Source organism: Sceloporus undulatus, chromosome 2 (assembly GCF_019175285.1).
Source record: "Sceloporus undulatus isolate JIND9_A2432 ecotype Alabama chromosome 2, SceUnd_v1.1, whole genome shotgun sequence".
In the NCBI taxonomy this organism is placed as follows: Eukaryota; Metazoa; Chordata; class Lepidosauria; order Squamata; family Phrynosomatidae; genus Sceloporus; species Sceloporus undulatus.
In genome coordinates, this window is record NC_056523.1 from 7,059,758 (window position 1) to 7,069,547 (window position 9,790).

Sequence of the window (9,790 nt, forward strand, 5' to 3'; positions counted from 1 at the left end):
AGCATATCCAGTAAGGCTTTCGACACAGACTCCTCCATGACATTCTTGCAGACAATAGTCTGGAAACCATGCCCTATGAGGAGAGACTTAGGGAGCTGGATATGTTTAGCCTGGAGACAAGAAGGTTAAGAGGTGATAGCCCTATATAATAATTTGATGGAATGTCATGTTGAGGAGGGAGCAAGCTTGTTTTCTGCTGCTCCAGAGAATGGGACCCAGAACAATGGATGCAAGCTACAGGAAAAGAGATTCCACCTCAACATTAGGAGGAACTTCCTGACAGTAAGAGCTGTTCGACAGTGAAACAAACTTCCTTGGAGTGTAGTGGAGTCTCCTTCCTTTGAGGCCTTTAAGCAGTTGCTGGATGGCCATCTGTTGGGGGTGCTTTGATTGTGATTCCTACATGGCAGAAGGGGGTTGGACTGGATGGCCCTTGGGGTCTCTTCCAACTCTATGATTCTATGAATAAGCACTCTTTCCCTTTGAGGAGCAAGCCATACAAATGCACAAGGCTAAAAAAAATTCAAACAATCTATCAGCTGTTTCTAATCCTAAAAAGCCCATACAACAAACAGGGTCATTTGCTTTTTGTGCAATTACACATATCTGTTTACTCTGTATCAAAAGTGCTCTTGTTTCTCTGTTAATTCTAGAAAACGTCTTGTTCTGTAATACAGATGGTACAGAAATTCACCAAGAACTACCAGAAAGAGGTATACCTGCCTAGAGAGGAAATAAGCACCAAATTCTCCTCCATGACTTCCCTATGAAGGGCCCTTTGGTTTGGATTCACTAAGGCCAACTCCTCCTTGGAGAAACACACAGCTATCTCCTCGAAGCTCACCTGTAAAAAGAAATGTTATTCATGATGAGAAAATGACAATCTCCATCAGAACAGTAGCTTGGAGCTACCCAACTGGATCTGATTCTTGAAACCTGGCATTACTGTAATAGTAAGCAACTGTGATACAAGGAACAGATTCTTTCCACTTCCAGAGGACATACAAGTATAATAGATACTTAATTCTCTAGGGATTCTGCCTCCTACCTGATCCACCCTCACAGAAGCAGCATTAGCATCATCACATTCTAGAGCTGGACTAGGAGAAATTGACCAAGTCATTGTTCCTGTGAGAGATACAAAGGGAGAAAGGAGGTGTTTAAACCATTCCCTCTATTGCTGACATCTTTCCATGCTCAGCAAAACCGAGGGTGCATCTACATTGAAGAAATAATGCTCATGGAACAAGGGATGCTGACTGATTCTTCCACAAGGAGAGGGACTGAAATATGTGTATTTGGGGGTGGGGAAACATGGAATCATGGTTGGAAGAGACTATAAGGGTCATTCAGGCCAACCCCCTGCCATGCAGGAACTCTCAATCAGAGCATTCTCAACAGATGGCCAATCAGCCTCTGTTTAAAGACCTCCAGAGAAGGGGACTCCACCACTCTTCAAGGAAGTGTGTTCCACTGTCAAACAGGTCTTACTGTCAGGAGGTTCTTCCTAATAGATAAAATCTCTTTTCCTATAGCTTTTCCAGGTCCTGTTCTCTGGAGCAGTAAAAAAACAAGCTTGCTTTATCCAAAATATGACACCCCTTCAAACAGGGAAGAAGGGCAGAAAAGCTGAGTGGTTGCAACACAAGTGTGCCACACTGGATTCACACTCCAGCTTCTTGTAAGGTCTGACTTCATATTTTTACCTGAAATTTAACCTACATCAGCCCAAAAGTAGCTTTTAGCTGAAATCTACACAAAGGAAAAATATAAAGATTCCTTGGTATATTCCTATGCTTTAACAGTGGAGAAGGAGCTTTGAGAGTTGGTGATAGCCCAGTTGTCAGGGTTTTCCTTACTTAGGTAGGTGGCAAGAGCTGTAGATGAACTCTGATGCTGTTTCGTGGCCAGGATATTGTTGTTATCTCCCTTTAAGTCATTTCTGCCGTCTGGTGACCCTAAGGCCAGTAGAACCTATAATGGAGTTTTCTGGGGTGAAAAGAATGTGACTCACTCAAGATCATCCACTGGGTTTACATGGCTGAGTGAGGAACTGAATTCTGGTCTCCAGAGTTGTAATCCCACACACTAATCGCTACATCATACTGGGTCTCAGTGGTCAAGATACCAAGCCACAAAAGCATCCATAACACAGGCCTTTCCTCCCTTACATAAATGTGGTTTCAGTGATGGCTAAATATCATGGTTAAAAGTGCAGCAATTTACACAGCCTACACATTGCAGTCAAGAGGAGGGGACCAGAAAAAAGTGCCCCCTTCATAGAACTATGGATTCATAGAGCTAGAAGAGTCCACAAAGTCATCCAGGCCAACCCCGTGCCCTGCATCCATACCTAATGCAGTGCAAACCTTGCCACTGTCCGGCATGATCCACTTACTCTTGGCAGAACATTTCTCCACCTTTTAAAATATCCTTGAAAATTAATATTTTTCGCCCTTTGAAAAGGATGAAAAGTGCTCACCTGTTGATCTTCCTGCTTCTTCTTCTTCTCCTCTGCCTGACTCAGGAGGAATCCTTCGGCCAGGGCCACTGCTTGGGAACTGGTCTCTGGCTCACATTCCCTGACCCAGCGAGCCATCTCTGAAGGAAGGATAGCCAGGTGCTCCAGGATCACCAGGTCCAGGATCTGGGTCTTTGTGTGCTTTTTGAGCTTCAACCATTGACTACAGAGAGCATGGAGCTGGCTGCAAACTTCTCGGGGTCCTTTGGCCTCATCATAGTGGAACTGTGTACAGCACTGTTGCTGTACATGTGAACTGAGTAAATCCTCTCTCAGGTTCTTCAACCTGGTTCCTCTTTCCCAGAATATCCCAAAGAGTAGTGGAGCCTTTTTCCTATCTCGAGTCCAGTATAATTTGCGCCACAATCTTTGACCGATGTTCCAAGGAAGATTCCAAAGAGATAATGAGTGCTTCTTCCCAAGTTTTCCTGCAAGACAAAAGAATGGGAAAACTACTGTAAACAAAGAGACCTGAGCCAGCATGGTAAAGTGGTTTGAACGTCGGACTCCAAATTTGGACACCAGACTTAGAATCCCTGCTCTGTGATTGAAACCCACTTGGGGACCTTGGGCAAGTCCCACTCTCTCAATCTCAGAGGAAGGACAAGGCAAACCCCTCTGAGCAAATATTGCCAAGAAAATCCTGTGATAGGGTTGCCATAAGTTGAAAACGAACTGAGAGGACACAACAATAGAGAGTCATATGAATAAAAAATAATCATAATAAGCACTCCCCCATGCGCTAGGGCAGGTTGGGCAACTGTGCCTGGCTAGAGAACTAATCCATCCAGCCTCACCCCTATGGTCCATCTCCACTCAATGCCTCTATTTTGCTATGGAGGTTGTACAATGTTCTGTGGTATCTGTGGGGTGGAGTGGAGGTAGTTTCATATGTTTTTGCACATGGCGATGGTGGTTCTTGTTTTGTCCAAAAATTATACTGTTTTTTTTTTTAATTAAGGGCTTGGGGACTGTGGGGAACTGTTGGGGGACTTCAGGGACCAAGGGGCTACATATGGTCTGCAGGCCACAATTTGTTCACCCGTATGCTAGGGAAATGCTTTTCAATCAAATTCTAGAAGGAAATGTACTCCTTTGTCTGTAAAGGTGACAAACGCTGCAAGCACTGTGTATATCGGGGCACTTGGCAACCTGAGGTTATGGCGTATGGTTATGGAGTACCCCAGGGTCAGATCGCCATCCAGAAAAGCAACAGAAATGCAGCAAGTGCACTTTCTCTGGATAAATAGACTGTCAACAAAGGAATAGCACCAAAGAACATCTCCACTTGTGTGTGTGTGTGTGAGCCTAGCTCACTTTCCCCAGCCCCCTTCCCTGCTGAGGCCACACTTATGTGTGTAACTATGGGGGAGTGATTGAAGGCTGACCTCCCGCCAATGAAATATCCTAAAGGCCTTGACCTTGGAAGCTAAGGAAGGTCAGTACATTTCTTTCCTTTTGCAATATATCTTTAAAAATGCATTAAAATTACAGAAGTGTAAAACTAGAAAAGAAATACAAGAAAAACATAAGATCTCATCTTGGAAACTCTGCAGAGTCAGCTCTGCTTAGTATTTGGGAGAGAGACTACCTCAAGAGCCAGCATGGTGCAGTGATTTGACCTGTGGGCTGCCCTTCTGGAGAACAGGGTTCGAATCACTGCTCAGCCATGAAAACCCCTTGGGTAATCTTAGTCAAGTCACACTCTCTCAGCCTCAGGGGAAGGTATTCATTCGTACTCCTGCATCACCCAATCCTACACCTCCAAAGGCTGCAAATAGACTTCTGGCTGAACAGAGAACAAGGAAGGAAGAAAATAATGGCTGGGTGGGCAAGAAAAAAGCCTGCAAAAACGTTATCAGACTGTTTGCTAACTGCCTGTGTGTGCCTGTTTTATGTTGCTTAGGTTAACCATCCTCTTCTTGCTGCAGAGCTTTTGGTAAAGTGCATGGATGATCCCTCCCTCCCTACTTCTTCACAACATCTCTGAAGAGGAGGCTAGAAGGAAAGATGGTCATTTCGGAGTTCGGAGTGGGGAACTCAGCTTGCATCAATCTAGTTTTAGTCATGTGAATGTTATTATTCATAGCCGTAAAGGTAAAGGTAGTAAGTTGACATGAATGTCTAGTAACTGACTATAGGGTCATGGCTTATCTCTATTACTAAGCTGCAGAGTCAGCATTGTCTGAGGACTGCTCTGGTGGTCATGTGGCCAGCATGACTGCACTGTGTATGTGTTACCTTACCACTGAGAAATGGTACCTATATATCTATAGTCAGCCCACACCATACACGGGCGTTGCTTATGTGGCTTTACGTTGAGCCACGCTACAATTAAATGAATGGTGCATAAATAGGGTTGCCATAACCCCCCTGGGGGCGTGACAAACCCGATTTTTGGCCCCTTGGCACGGTCACGGCATGGTTTGGCTCTTAGCCCCAGGTTGAGATGGTTGCAGCTGCTGCCGCCGCAACAACCATGGCTGTTCTGCAGCCGCCACTGCCATTGCTGCTGCGGCTGCTTCTGCAGCCTTTTCGCTGCCTGGCTGGCTTTGCCCTGGCCCTGCGTGGGCTGAGCAGGAGCTCCTGCCCTTCAGGGTGGCTGGCCAATGGCTGGACAGCCCTCCCCTGCTGCAGGAGCCTGTGACTGCTAGTAGGAGGCAGGGCTGTTCCAGCTCCACTCTCCCCATTGGCCAGCCAGCCTCAAGAGGAGGAGTGTCTCCTCTTTGGTCCCTGGCGCGGGCCGAGGGCAGAAAAGAGCCTTGCCGGCAAGCCATTTTTCTTCCCCTATTTTTTCTTCTCTTCTTCTTCCTTTTCTTCCTCCTCCTCCTCCTCCTCCTCTTTGTTTTCTTCCCCTACTTCTCTTCTTTCTCTTCCCCCTCCTCTTCTTCTTTTTCTTCCCCTTTTTTCTTTTCTTCCCCTCTTCCCTTTCCTTTTTCTCCTCGGCTGCTGCTGCTGCTGCTGTTGTGGTTATGGTTGCTGTTGTGTGGTGCCCAACTCCTTTCTAACTAATGGCAACCCTGCCTAGCCTCCCTTCGCTATCCCCTCTTTTTCTAACGCCCTTATTTAATCCCTTCTATCTAAACCTCTATCTATTTACCCCCCCTATGCCCCCCTCCTCTTCTCAAGGATCCAGGGCTTCTCAGGGCTTTGCCCCCATGCAAAAAGAAAAAGACTGACCCACAAATCCCCCTTATAGTAAGTGGAGATACACTGTACCTGGGGGAAAAGAGGGGGTTGCAGGGAGCAAGGAGAAGGAGGAAGGGGGCAATTGCTAAGAAGGCTTGGAACATATAGTTTGCCGGCTCAAGGGGCTGCCTGTCTACCTTGGCTCAAATGCTGAGGATGCCTGGACTTGTGCTGCTGTGTGTGTTTTGGAATTGGGGGGGGTTGGCCAGAAAGGGAAGTACATTTCTGCCATCTGTCGAGGAATAATGCCAAATGTCCTCCATTTTGAGCATGCCTAAGAAACATGAGTTTATATCAATACTTTTTTAAAATCATTAATTTTTTTCACGTGTCCTCCATTTAAAAAATATATCCTACATTTGGGGCTAAATTTTGTCCTACATTGTCCTACATTCCCCCCCCCCCAATTTTTCCCGGTTTGGAGGTTGACAGTTATGGCAACCCTATGCATATACCACATGCACACACTCCATTGGGTGCAATGGGGCATGAGCATATGCGTTTTTCTCCTCACATGGGGAGATCCCCCTCATAATGAAAGTACTGACTGTACTTGCATTTGGCAGAAGGTGGGACTAGTGACAGGAGCTCACTCCATCATGCAGCACTTGGGCCTCAAACTGCCAATCTTCTGATCTTCCAATCATGAGAATTGTTGTCTCACCCACTAAACCACTGCATCCCCTATTCATAGCCGTAGGCCATTTGGTGACAACGCCAAAATGCATTTGGCTTTTTAAGAAATGAAAGGTTTTGACCATCATATAGCACATGGGACTTGGTCTCATTTCATTCTTCAACTGAATATGTGCTTTCCAGGTTTCTGTTTTGTTCCTGTAGGCATCTCAAAAAGATGAAAAAGCAGCACCAATAATAATAATAATAATAATAATAACAACAATATTTATTTATACCCCATTCTTCAGCCAAAAGGCTATCAGTGCAGCTTACAAATTGTTAATTAGACATTGTGTTACAGAGACATAGTTTAAGAGGTGTTATAAAGAGGGAAGAAAATGTAAAAGGCAGGGAGGGGAAAGGCAGTGAGTTGTTAGGGTCAGAGCATTGGAAAAATGCTGTAATGCATGATGGTCTTGGCTTGTGGCCCAGAAGGAACTAAAGCCCACCCACTACTAATGCACTACCTGTCTTTAGTTTCTCTTGGAGCCATGGTAATTATCTTTGCTAAAGAGAAATGAACTGCTTTGCACTTTGAATTCGATTGTAAAACGTTTATGTCAAGAGAATCATCAAGATAGATCATTCACAGGACATCGTGTTTTATTTGTAGGCTTAGTGTCTGATAAAGAACATGTTGGAAGCTGCCCGGGGAAAACAGATCAGTGATGGAAAACCAAAACTCAGCTTTCATCAGATTAGCAAAGGACCCTTCCACTGTTCAAGCAAATCCCAAAGGAAAATTATTGGGAAGAAACACGGATAACAGCCTGGGAGGAGATCTGCTAAGTTCCAAAGTATTCCGCCAGCATTTCAGGCAGTTTAGCTACAGGGAGGCTTTGGAACCCAGAGAGGTTTGCAGCCAACTCCACACTCTTTGCCATCAGTGGCTGAAACCAGACCCTTGGGGTCTCTTCCAACTCTGATTCTATGGACTCTGGAGTTCAGGTTTCCATTCCCCACTCAGCCATGAAACCCACCAGGTCACCTAAAGCTAGGATTAACCTGGAATACCAGAAATTCTCCAGATTGGGACATGTTTGAAACCACAAATCCTGGATTCCTGCTTTGTTTGATGCCCCATTTTGTCACTCTGCAGCCTTTGCATTAACCTTTCTCTGGAGGGACATAAGAGCAACAGTGGAAACAAAAGCAAGGTGATCATAGCCCTGTTAACACTTTGGCTATGCTTGGCAGGGATAGTTCTTTCTGTTCCAACTCCAGCACTTTAAACATTGCTGGCCTCACAAAGGATGGTGACTTATTGGGTTGCAAAGGAGGTGTCTTTTTTGTGTTGCAAATGGATGTTACACTTCCTGGACTCAATCTCCCAGTAGCCACATGGTCAGAAGGAGGAGAGGGCAGCAAGAAATACCCCTCCATGCCACCTGAACTGAGAACCAAAACAGTTGTATTGGAGAGAGGGAAGAAAGAGAAGAAGAAAAAGGTATAAGTATGAAATATGCACTTCTCTGCACAGTATATGTAATTCAATATATTGTGTTGTCTCCAGTATAGCTAGCTTCATGGGATAGGATTCAAAGATATAGTCATGTTAGTCTGTGGAATCAGTTTGTAGAGAGATCTTGCAGCACCTTTGAGACTCACTGAGAGAAAGAAATTGGTAACATGAGCTTTCCTAGACTTCAGTCTACTTCCTCAGATGCATTTGATTTATTTGATTTATGGGATGGTGGTTTGGATTGTTTGAAGAGGAATATAGCAGCCAGGATGAGGAGTGGGGTTGGTGGCAGGCATGCATGAACCAAAGATGTGAGGGGGGATCTTGAAAGGGGGCTAGAGACAAGAATTGGGGGAAATGCTTCAGAATCTGGTGGCCAAATTCTTCACTCTGTGTGCTTCCCTCCAGAATGAGCAAATGAATAAATGCACCACAAGCCTACATTGGTCTACTCGGAAGTAAAATTCATTGGGTTTGCTAGGGACTAGCCTTAGAGGATGGGGATTGCAATCACCCCTCTGAAGAAACTTGTCAAGAAAACTATGATAGGTTTGCCTTTAGGGATCTGGATCTTTCTATTTCAAGGCTAGCAGTTTAAACATTGGTCTGTACTGTTTCTGTCGGATGAGTTCTAACTTTTAGAATCCTATGGAGATGCAACATGGTGGAAGGAAAAAATAGAACTATTAATGTGCTGAATTGGCATAAATAGACTGTAAATTAGAGTATTTTCACAACATGCAAATAAGGTGGCAGGGTTTTTAAGAAGTGGACTATGGCAAGCCTACTTTGGGCAAGTCACATGCTCTCAGCCTCAGGGGAAGGCAATGGCAAACCTCTGAACAAATCTTGCCCAGAAAACCCCATGATGGGGTTGCCATAGGTCTGAAAGGATTTGAAAGTACACGGCAGCAACAAGAGACGAACCTAACAATGGGGTTTTCATGGCAAGATTTGTTTAGAGGTTTGCCATTGCCTTCCCCTGAGGCTGAGAGTGTGTGACTTGCCCAGGGTCACCCAGTGGCTTTCATGGCTGAACTAGAAATCGAACCTTGGTCTCCAAAATCATAGTCCAGTGCTCAAACCAGTATGCCACATTGGCTCCTTACATATACATAGATATATTTATTTTGGTTAATGACCAGTAAAAAGGGAGTAAAATAAGGTAGATAAAATACAATACAAGGCATTAAAGTTAAAGAGGAAATACCGAGTTAAAAGCAGGATTAAATGTAAAATATTTGTATTACAGTGATTTAAAACCAGCAAAAAGTGGCAACACCTTTAATATTAAGACAGCATCCTAAAGCTGTTGCTGCCTCACAATAACTGGCTACTTTGGTCGTAATCTGAACCAATATAGGTAATCAGTGTAAAACACCTCAAACCTCCCTGGTATACTTTATAAAATGGGGATTAATAAAACTGCACCAAAGGGCAGGATCAAAAGACCAATATAATAAAACATGCCCCACAGTTGCCACTTTATCTATCTGTCTGACAAGACTATCAGTGTTCACAGTATGACACCTTTTAAAAATATCTTCCCTCCAATACTGTAATGGAACACACTGAATTTGGCCAGGATGAACGCTTTCCTATATTTTGGAATAGTTAAGTTTAATGATCTAGAAGACTTTATTCCTGACATTTTGCTGGCATCTGTGGCTGGCATCTTCAGAGAATTTTCTGAAGATGCCAGCCACAGATTCTGGCGAAACATCAGATATAAACTCTTCTAGACCATGGCCACATAGTGCGATAAAACCCACAAAAAAACTATGGATTTAATTTGTATGCCACATTTTTCCCAGGAGGAACCCAAGTTGATCAAATGATCAGCAGGAAGATTTTAGTAAATAAGAGAGGACTAAGAAGGCAATACTGCATTGGTATGACCAGCCTTAAAGAGGCTGATGCCATATCCTGATGGCTGGTTC